The sequence below is a fragment of the Somniosus microcephalus genome, unplaced genomic scaffold, assembly GCF_052327205.1.
Source record: "Somniosus microcephalus isolate GS21.2 unplaced genomic scaffold, FLI_Smic_1.0 unresolved_chr1, whole genome shotgun sequence".
In the NCBI taxonomy this organism is placed as follows: Eukaryota; Metazoa; Chordata; class Chondrichthyes; order Squaliformes; family Somniosidae; genus Somniosus; species Somniosus microcephalus.
Genome location: NW_028225179.1, coordinates 38,938,903 through 38,950,861, shown reverse-complemented (window position 1 = coordinate 38,950,861; position 11,959 = coordinate 38,938,903). Strand labels below are relative to the sequence as shown.

General features: G+C 46.5%; 1 non-coding gene across 1 annotated transcript; it reads right to left on the bottom strand.

The window, feature by feature from the left end:
- Positions 1-468: 468 nt before the first annotated feature.
- trnal-uaa (transfer RNA leucine (anticodon UAA)) lies at positions 469-551 on the bottom strand. The gene has a single exon. It is a non-coding gene; the product is annotated as a tRNA-Leu (tRNA).
- Between the last annotated feature and the right edge of the window lie 11,408 nt (positions 552-11,959).

Sequence of the window (11,959 nt, the reverse complement as noted above, 5' to 3'; positions counted from 1 at the left end):
ACCTTGTACATTGGTGCTACATTATACATATCCTGACCTAAAAAACTAAAGTATAATAGTAATTTGGTTACTTCAAGGCCATTCGGGAAAGGAGTTAGCAAACATTTCTTCACGCGAAGATTGGTAGCAGTGTCGAACTCTCTCTCACAAAATAGCAGTATATGCCAGCTCAACTAATAATTTAATCTGAGATGGGTAGGTTTTTGCTAGACATGCGTTAAAATGATTTGGAGCCAACGCTGATGGATGGAGTTAAGACACAGCTCAGACAGGAATTCAGTGAATGGTGAACAGGCTCAAGGTGCTGAATGGCCTCCTGTTCCTATGTTCAGAACACCAATTGGAAATGAAGAAACGCTGTCTTGAAGGGTGAATTATAAATATGGCACAATCCCTTGCAGAGATCATAAGCGTTTTCAAACCAAAAATATTATTAGTTTTTATGTTCAATTCCATTACCTGAGCATCTACTAGGAGTGGGGTTCGAACCTACGCGGACAAACGCCCATTAGATTTTAAGTCCAACGCCTTAACCACTCGGCCATCCTGGTGATATAAACAGCAATGCACAGTTGTACACAATTCAACAAATTCCTTTCACATCAAAATACAAATCCATTGATAATGCCATTGATTTTAATGCTGCTGTGGAAAAATATAACATCAGTTACTCTCCAGTTTCCTGCTTTTCACTATGGGCATCTATTCCCTCTACACCTCCAGCAGGACGGCTTCTTCCCTGAATGGAGACCAACACAATCCCTATCACTAGCACCCTCCTCCGCCTGGCTGAACTTGTATTGAACATACATTGAACTACTTCTCCTTTGAAACCACTCACATCAACCAAATAAGCCCAGCTTCTTCCACAGCTAACTTGACGACACTTCCTCCCACCTTGATTCTTATTTCTTAGTCTCAGTTTCTCTTCTGATGATGCCACCTTCCGATATGTTTTACTTTTCCCTCAACCGAGGAATCGCCTCCACCACGGTGGACAGGACCCTCGACCGTGCCCGTTCTATTTCCCTCACTTCGGCTCTCACCCATTCCCCTCCCTCCCAGAAGCACGATAGGGGTCCCCTTGTGCGTACCTTTCATCCCACCAGCCTCCACATTCAACGGATCACCCTCCGCCATTTCCACCACCTCCAGCGTGATCCCACCACCAAACACATCTTTCCCATCATCCCCCTTCAGCATTCGGAAGAGACCATTCCCTCTGCGACACTCTGGTCCACTCATCTCTCACCCACCACCCCTTTCCCTTCCCACAGCACCTGCCTGTGCAAGCGCAGGAGATGCAAAACCGGCCATTTTACCTCTTCCCTTCTCATTGTCCAGGGAACCAAACACACCTTCCAGGTGAAACCACGATTTACCTGTACTTTTTGCAATTTAGTAAACTGTATTCGCCGCAGACTCCACTACGTTGGGGAGACCACACATAGATTGGGTGATCACTTTGCAGAACTCCTCAATTCAGTCTGCAAGCATGAACCTGAGCTTCTCTTCGCTGGTCATTTTAATTCCCCGCCCAGCTCTCGCTCTGACCTCTCTCTCCTCGGCTTCCTACACTGTTCTAATGAAGCTCAATGGAAGCTCGAGTAACAGCACCTCATCTTTCGAATAGGCACTTTACAGCCTTCCGGACTCAACACTGAGCTCAGTAATTTCACATTCTAAACACTGCTCCCATTTTTTTTGGACAGTCGCTTTTGGTAATGATTCTGCTTTTCCCTTTTACACTTCCTCTCGGCGCATATTTTTTCTTTTCGTGGCTCATTCCCATCCCCTTTCCCTTTTGTCATGTAATCACTCCTGCCTTCCACCCTCTCAGAGGCCTTTCATTTTGTTCTTTCCTCCCCGCCCCCTTTCCCTGCTCACATCTCAAACTTCTCCCAGTTCGGATGAAATATTATCGACCTGAAACACTAACTCTGTTTCTCTGTCCACTAATGCTGCCTGACCTGCTGAGTGTGTACAGCAATTTCAGTTTGCTTTTCAGATTTCCAGCATCCGCAGTATTTCACTGTAGAAAAAGTAACATCAGTGCTTTGGATACGAAGCTGTGTTATCAAGCGGTAATGCACCAGTCCTGTGAAGCGAGAAGTGCGGGTTCAACCCCTGTCCGTGTCTTCATAAAAGTTGTTGACCTCCTGTTGTTCCGAGCAGCCCATCATGATGTTGGATTGTAATAATTAAGCAGGTCCGCCAACCCGTGAGTTTCAAGATCCATTGAATGTTCCACAGTCCATTGATTTTCCCAATCCTTTGCTAAATGTCTTTATCTGAAGTCACCTGCTCAAGAACATTACTATTTGTATCCCACAGGACTAAATAAACCACACCGAGGCAGAGGATTGAGCATCCTAGAGTGACACAGAGCTGAAGGAGGCTATTAGGCCCATCAGATTTGTGCCCGATTTGTGAAAGATCTGTCCAATTAGAGTCACTGCCCTGCACTTCCACAGAACCCTGCAAATTTTTGCCCGTCAAGTACTTTTCCAATTCACTTTTGAAAGTTACCATTGAATTCTGCTTCGATCTCCCATGTTGCTATAATAATGCAAACCTAAGTGAAAGGGTGCTGGAATAGTTGGACCAGTGAATCATCTTAAAGCATTCTAACATAAATCATCTTAAATCATTCAAACATTTCCCACCTTTAGACCCAGAATTTCATCAATCACTCTGAGCCAATTAACTTTCTTTCTGTCTTTACCGTTGATCTGCTTGGAGTTTGCAGTCGATTACTGTTACATTGATGTCAGCACTGCGAACATGTCCGCACGGCTCCAACGGTTCCTTTGGTCTTATTTGATTGGTTGATAATTATTCCTGAGTTCCCCCGCACTCCAGGCTTGGGAGAGCTCTCTGCTGACCCGGCTTCTTGTTTTTCCTCTTCAATTGTGTAAGGCTTTGTCTAAGCAATATGTAAAGGATGATGACCGGGTCCAGTGGACGGCATTGGAAAATAACTAACAGTTGTGAAATAATTCTGACCAACGGGTGTATCGAGATGATATTGACCTGTTCCCAACGTGATTTCCTTCCCACCCCCTCTCTCTCTGTTAGCAGGTTTTCATTTTCCTGGTGTAGTTGGTGCAGGTGTTTTACTGAGATATCACTTCGTTCTATAATCTCTTTTAGTTTTAGTGTCGTGTGTGGGATGGTGGTGGGGCGTCCAGCGAATCTCCAAATCCAATCAATATTTTGTCAGTGTCTGAGAGCGTATCACCGTGCACTGTGATGTTAGTAACATCATGCTTGGTCACTGGTATCAGGATCTCATGATCTATCTTGGTGACCGGGGTCGGTTCAAAGCAGAAAGAGGAGTGAGTGACTGGGCAGTTGAGGTGCGAAGCGACACAATATCGCCCCTGTGCGACACATCTAGCATTAGCTTATCTCTGGTGCCAGCTTGTTCCAGACATGGTGCAATTTGTTGTTTCTTTATTCCAAACAAAACCCCCATAGTGTTTCATTAACTTCTCCCAGGTGATATCGACACATCCTTTGAGTAAAGAACATCCTGCCATGTCTGGTGCTGTCCTTCATTCATTTATTTGCTCCAGGTACGGTGGGAAGGGATGATATTCATTATGCAATTTCTCCTCCAGTTTCCGAACTGATTCTACTGACCATACTTTTATGGATCCATGGGTCGCTTGTATTGTCATGGCAGGAATGATCCCTCCCAGACCCTTAAGTTTAACATGGCATGGGTGAGACGTATCCCAGACACTGTCCAACCTCCTGAGTTCACTATGGAAAGCATGACGTCGACACCTTCCATTCTGCCAGCTGTTTATTGGGGATTAGGTTGTTCTTGATATCACCCAATCCCTGTTGTATGGGGGAAAGAAGGAATACACCATACATGCTACAAGCATCTCCCTTTGAGGCGTCACTTGAAGCCTGACCATCCAGTTCGATGGTGCACTAATTCTGTCCTGCATTCTATGTTCATTGTTCCATCACTGAGAACAAAACCTGTCGAATCTCCCCTCCATGGTCCTCGAACATCTGGGTCTCCTTTAGCAACGTTATCTTAAGCTGCAGTTGCATCTTTTCCTCACTTTCAGCCAAGGAATTAATGGTCATCTTATTGCACCTGGCAGTGCCCCCAAGCTCAATACCCAACGACTGCTCCCACCACAGCTACAAAACCCAGCCATTGCCCCCCATCTCCAATACCCAACCATTGCCCCCGGCTCCAATACCCAACCACTGCTCCCCCCACAGCTACAATGCCCAACCATTGCCACCCGGCTCCAAAACCAACCATTGCTCCCCCACAGCTACAATGCCCAACCATTGCCCCCGGCTCCAATACCCAACCATTGCTCCCCCCACCGCTACAATACCCAACCATTACCCCCCAGCTCCAAAACAAAACCACTGCTCCCACCACAGCTACAATACCCAAACATTGCCCCACGACTCCAATACAAAACCACTGCTGCCACCACAGCTACAGTAACCAACCATTGCCCCACGGCTCCAAAACCCAACCACTGCTCCCTCCACAGCTACAATACCCAACCATTGCCCCCCGGCTACAGTACTCAACCATTGCCCCCCAGCTCCAAAACCCAACCATTGCCCCCGGCTCCAATACATACACACTGCTCCCACCACAGATACAATACTCAACCACTGCCCGCTGGATCCAATACACAACCACTGCTCCCACCACAGCTACAATACTCAATCACTGCCCGTTGGATCCAGTACCCAAACAGTGCTCCCCCCACAGCTCCAATACCGTACCATTGCCCACGGTTCAAATACCCAACCATTGACCCCGGCTCCAATACCGTACCATTGCCGCCAGTTCCAATACCCAACCATTGCCCCCGGCTCCAATACACAACCATTGTCCCCGGCTCCAATGCGCAACAATTGTCCCTCGGCTTCAATACTCAACCATCCCCCCACTTCACCATCCATGCCCCCCCCCCCCGGCTCCAGTATCCAAGCATTCAAACACTGCCCCCTGGTAACACTACCCAACAATTCACCCACTGCTCTACGGCTCCAGTAATCAAGCATTCACCCACTGCCCCCGGCTCCAGTACCCAAACCTTCGCCCAATGCCCCCTCAGCTCCATTACCCAGCCATTCACCCACTGCCCCCTCGGCTCCAATAGACAATCATGAAATCCGGATCCAATACCCAACCATTCATCCACTGCCCCCCGCCCCCGGCTCCAATACCCCACCATTCACCCACGGACCCCCGGCTCCAATACTCAACTATTCACCCACGGACCCACGACTCCAATACCCAACCATTCACCCACTGCCCCTCCGCTCCAATACCCAACCATTCACTCACTGCCCCCGGCTCCATTAACCAACCATTCACCCACGGACCCACGATTCCAGTACCCAACCATTCACCCTAGGACCCCCGACTCCAATACCCAACCATTCACCCACTGCCCCCGGCTCCAATACCCAACCATTTACCCACTGACCCCCGGCTCCAATACCCAACCATTCACCCACGTACACCCGACTCCAATACCCAAATATTCACCCACGGACCCCCGACTCCAGTACCCAACTATTCACCCACAGCACTCCCCCCGGCTCCAATACCCCACCATTCCCCCACGGGCCCCCGACTCCAATACCCAACCATTCACCCACTGCAACTCCACTCCAATACCCAACCATTCACCCAAGGACCCCAGACTCCAATACCCAACCATTCACCCACAGCACCCCCCCCCCGGCTCCAATACCCTACCATTCACCCACTGCCCCCCGGCTCAAATATCCAGCCATTCACCCACGAACCCCCGACTCCAATACCCAACCATTCACCCACTGCCCCTCCACTCCTATACCCAACCATTCATTCATTGCCCCCGGCTCCAATACTCAACCATTCACCCACGGACCCCCGATTCCAATACCCAACCGTTCACCCACGGACCCCCGACTCCAATACCCAACCATTCACCCACGGACCCCCGACTCCAATACCCAACCATTCACCCACGGACCCCCGACTCCAATACCCAACCATTCACCCAGTGCCCCTCCGCTCCAATACCCAACTATTCATCCATTGCCCCCGGCTCCAATACCCAAAAATTCACCCACAGACCCCCGATTCCAATACCCAACCATTCACCCACGGACCCCCGAATCCAATGCCCAACCATTCACCCACGGACCCCCGGCTCCAATACCCAACCAGGTGTTGTAAGTATGTGGTTTTGCTTATAATTATTATGAGCTTAAAGTAAATGATTTTAGATACTTGCTTGTGATAAGTTCATGAATTGATTACAGTTTGTATTCTGGTAATTACTTGGAACCTCTTGTAGATTTTTCAGTAAAAGAAGGTTCACAGATTCATTGGGTTTTGTGTTGTCTGTTCCACGAGTCTGAACTCTATAAGCTGTCAGACAATCAGAAAGTCTTACACATCACATCAGCATCAGTTCTCCAGCCACACGTAAACATGTCTTATCTTACTTCTCATATACACTCCAGGACGTGACACTGGGAGTAGTCCAGAGATTAGTACCTTTTTCATCCTGCAGCTTGACTTCCTCCCTTGCTCTGGAAAATCTGTCTGTAGGACCACAGCCCGTTTCCTATCTTCGTCGTTGGTTCCAACTTGGATCATGGCTGCTGGCTGTTCATTTGCCCCTCTCAAAATGTTATGCACCCTACTAGTGATGTCCATCACCCTGGCATCAGGGAGGCAACACATCCTGCGAGACTCACGATGACGGATGCTGTAACGCGTATCTATCCCCCTGAATATCGAATCCCCAAGGACTACTGAATGTATTCGTTTTGCTGCGCCCCCCTGTGCAGCCATTTGCCCCACGAAGCCGTTTAGCAGATTCACCCAACTCTCCCTTCACCAAGCTCTTTGCCCTGGGATGCACTCCCCCGGGGTGTCATCACCGTCACCAGTGTCAGCACGGAAAACCGGGTTGAGAGTGCCAGATTCGCGGGGGATTCCTGCAGGGCCTGCCTCTTCCTAATCTGCCGGCTGGCCACCCACTTACTCCCCACCTGAACTCTCTGTAGCTGCGAGGTTACCACCTCCTGCAACTTTTCTGCGGGGAATTGCCAGACTCCCGAATGCCCAGCAGTTACGCCCACCGCTCCTCAGTCTCAGAAACCCTGAGCTCGAGCAACTGGGGCTCTTCCTGCACACGTGGTTGTCCAGGACACAGGAAACTTTCTGGAAGTGCTAATTGCCACAAGGATTGCAGGCAACGGGTCTCAGCTCCCCTTGATCTTGATTACAATGGACCTGTATTTGAAGGGAACTGATTTCCAGGGTTAAGAGGAAAACGATGGGGTCTGGGTTCAAATTTTACAGCTCTTTCAAAGAGCCGGCACTGGCACGATGGGCCGAATGGCCCCTTCAGTGCTGTAAACTTCTATGATTCTATTCTATTATTCTATATATATATTAGTTTAGCACCCCTTACTCCTACTTATTATTTAATTAATGATGTACATCCGATTTTTATTTAATGCAATTCAGATTCCTTTAATGTTGCTATCCTGAACTTAGTTAATTTTAATTTTATCTCCAGATCTAATTAGTTAGACTATTTTTGTGTATTTACTGTTGTTCCTTGATTTAAGTTACTGAGCAGCTCCTTCCCCCTTTGCACCGAAGTCCCACTCTCACCAACTTCCCATCACCACTCAGTTTAGCAGATTCACCCAACGCTGTCTTCACCAAACTCTCTCCCCACGGCAGGTGGAAAACACTTCTCCATTGAAAACACGTGATGTTCATATTATTGTATTATCATTCTATCAGCCCCGAGGTTTATTGTTTAAATATATCCGGAGATCCAAGCTCGCTCTGTTAAAGCAGAATGACAATGAGTGCAATGGGAAATGTGAAGAAACAGCAGCAATTCCTTTCTGCTCACTGTACACACTGAAGGCAATTATTGTTAGGCAGCAGCCACAGTGGAATCCACAGTCCGACGGCCCCACTTCATCTTAACTGTACGCCCCATTTTATAAATAGTGTGAGGTAACTTTAAACACAATACATGACAATACATTCAGCTGCAATGTAGATTCACGCTGCCCTCTTCTGACTATTTTCTGATTTATAGCCAAAGTTTCCGTGAAATTACCGTAAGGTGGAAATACCGGCCAGGACACTGGGAGAATTATTTGGGATGGTTTTACGATGTTGAAGAATTACCCAACAGGTACGTGTAGTGTTCCTTCTTTCCTATATTTGGTTCAATCCATCATTCGTTGATTGGGTGTCTGGCAGGTCACTGATTCACCACTTCCTTTAATTTCCCCAATTGGCTTCACCTTCTTCTCAGAGACATTCTTTTGCTCAACAGGACACCTGCAATCTGTCGGTTACAACAATCCGGGAAGCTCCAGCTTCGTTTCGATACAATGAAGCGAGCCTTCAGGGAGGCCGTGTGTCAGCCATAGCTCAGTTGATGACACCCTGAATCAGAAAGATATTGGTTCAGATCTTGAGCTCTCCAGTGCCGCACTGAGGGAGTGCTGCACTGCCGGAGTTGCCGTGTTTTAGTTGAGACGTTAAACCCAAGCCCCGTCTGCCCTCTCAGGTGGGCGTAAATATCACATACGGCACTATTTCAAAAAAGAGCAGGGAAGTTACATAAGAACATAAGAACATAAGAAATAGGAGCAGGAGTAGGCCAATCGGCCCCTCGAGCCTGCTCCGCCATTCAATAAGATCATGGCTGATCTGATCCTAACCGCCAATCCACTATCACAGAACCATCTCCTGAATCTAACAGAGTTAGACACATGAAATAGGAGCAGGACCAGGCTACACGGCCCCTGGGCCCGCTCCTCTACCCACAGGGCCATGACCGATCCGAACCTAGACTCATGTCCAAATTCCTGCCCGCTCCCCGTAACCTTTAATTCCCTTTACTTCTAGGAAACTGTCTATTTCTGTTTTAAATTTATGTAATCATGTAGCTGCTACAGCTTTTTGGGGCAGCATATTCCATGGACCTACCACCCTCTGAGTGAAGTAGTTCCTCCTCCTCTCAGTTTTGAAAGAGCAGCCCCTTATTCTAAGACTATGCCCCCTAGTTCTAGTTTCACCCATCATCGGGAACATCTTCCCCGCATCCACCCGATCCAAACCCTTCACAATCTTATATGTTTCAATAAGATCGCCTCTCATTCTTCTGAACTCCAATGAGTAGAGTCCCAATCTACTCAACCTCTCCTCATATGTCCATCCCCTCATCCCCGGGATTAACCGAGTGAATCTACTTTGTACTGACTCGAGAGCAAGTATGTCCTTTCTTAAGTATGGAAACCAAAACTGTACGCAGTATTCCAGGTGCGGTCTCACCAATACCTTGTACAACTGAAGCAATACCTCCCTATTTTTATATTCTATCCCCCTAGCAATGAAAGCCAACATTCCATTGGCCTTCTTAATCACTTGCTGCACCTGCATACTAACCTTTTGAGTTTCGTGCACCAGGACCCCCAGATCCCTTTGTATTTCAGTACTTTCCAGTTTCTTGCCATTAAGATAATAACTTGCTCTACGATTTTTCCTGCCAAAGTGCATAACCTCACACTTTCCAGTATTGTATTCCATCTGCCAAATCTCAGCCCACTTACTTAGCCTGTCTATGTCCCCTTGCAGGTTTTTAATGTCCTCCTCACTCACTACTTTCCCTCCCATCTTAGTATCATCTGCAAACTTTGATATGTTACACTTGGTCCCCTCCTCCAAATCGTTAATATAGATTGTAAAGAGTTGGGGACCCAGCACTGACCCCTGCAGAACACCACTAGTTACTGATTGCCAGTCTGAGAATGAATCATTTATCCCAACTCTCTGCCTTCTGTTAGATAGCCAATCCTCTATCCATGCCAGAATATTACCCCCAATCCCGTGATTTTTTATCTTAAGCAATAATCTTTTGTGTGGCACCTTGTCAAATGCCTTTTGGAAGTCTAAATACACTAGGTCCACTGGTTCCCCTTTATCCACCCTATACGTTACTTCCTCAAAGTACTCCAGCAAATTTGTCAGACATGGCTTCTCCTTCATAAAACCATGCTGACTTTGTCCTATTAAATTATGATTATCCAAATGTCCTGTTACTGTCTCCTTAATAATGGACTCCAAAATTTTACCTACCACAGATGTTAGGCTAACCGGTCTATAGTTTCCAGCCTTCTGTCTACTGCCCTTTTTAAATAAGGGTGTTACATTTGCAGTTTTCCAGTCTGCCGGGACCCTTGCCGAGTCCAGGGAGTTTTGGAAAATTATTACCAATGCATCCACAATCCCTACCGCCACTTCCCTCAAGACCCTAGGATGTTAGCCATCAGGTCCAGGTGATTTATCCGCCTTGATTCCCATTATTTTACCGAGTACCACTTCCTTAGTGATTTTGATCGTGTTTAGCTCCTTCACCCTTTTAGCCCCCTGTTTGTCCAGTGTTGGGATATTCTTAGTGTCTTCTACTGTAACGACTGATGTAAAATATTCATTCAGTGTTTTTGCCATCTCCATATTTCCCACCATTAATTTCCCGGTCTCATCCTCTAAGGGACCAACATTTACTTATCCACCCTTTTTCTTTTCATATAACTATAAAACCTCTTACTATCTGCTTTTATATTTTTTGCTAATTTACTTTCATAATCTATCTTCCCTTTCTTAATCAATCTTTTTGTTATTTTTTGCTGTCTTTTAAAGTTTTCCCAATCCTCTATCCTCCCACTAGATTTGGCTACCTTATATGCCCTTGTTTTTAGTCGAATACTATCCTTAATTTCTTTACTTAGCCACGGATGGCTGTCTTTTCTTTTACACCCTTTTCTTCTCAGTGGAATATATTTTTTTGGAAGTTGTAAAATAACTCCTTAAATGTACACCACTGATCATGTATCGTCTTACCCTTTAATCTATTTTCCCAATCCACTCTACTCAATTCCGCTCTCATACCTTCATAGTCTCCTTTATTCAAGCTTAGCATGCTTGTTTGAGATCCAACCTTCTCACCCTCTAATTGAATATGGAATTCAAACATGTTATGGTCACTCATTCCAAGGGGATCCTTTACTAGGACATTTTTAATTAATCCCGTCTCATTACACAGGACCAGATCTAAGGTTGCTTGCCCCCTGGTCGGTTCAGTTACATACTGCTCAAGAAACCCATCCCTAATACATTCAATGAACTCATCCTCAATTTGATTTGTCCAATTAATATGATAGTTAAAATCCCCCATAATTATAGATGTTCCCTTATTACAAGCCTCAACTATTTCCTGATTGATACTCAGTCCAACAGAGTTGCCACTGTTCGGAGGCCATTGTGTTTTTTTCCCCTTATTATTCCTTACCTCCACCCAAACTGTTTCATTATCCAGATCTTTTGACCCAATATCATTTCTCTGTATTACAGTGATTCCTTCCTTTATTAACATAGCCACCCCACCTCCCCTTCCTTCCTGCCTGTCCTTCCTGATCGTTAAATAACCTGGTATGTTTAATTCCCAGGCATTGTCACCCTGCAGCCATGTTTCTGCAGTGGCCACAAGTTATTTGTGCCATTAACTCATCTATTTTGTTACGAATGCTACGTGCATTCAGATAGAGAACTTTCAAAGATGTTTTGTGACACTTAGTTCCTGCTTTTGCCCTTTTTATTAATTTACCTTTTACTCCATACCTTCTGCCCCTTCCGAACACGATCTGGTTTTTAATTTCCCCACTGCTAACTAAGTCTATGACCTTCTCTGTTGTCATTTTTATTATTTGCTCTCTAGGAACCTCCCCCCCACTAGTTAGTTTAAAGCCCTCTCTACAGCCCTAGTTATATGATCCGCCAGGACTCTAGTCCCAGCACTGGCCAAGTGAAGCCCGTCCCGACGGAACAGCTCCCTCCTGCCCCAGTACTGGTGCCAGTGTCCCA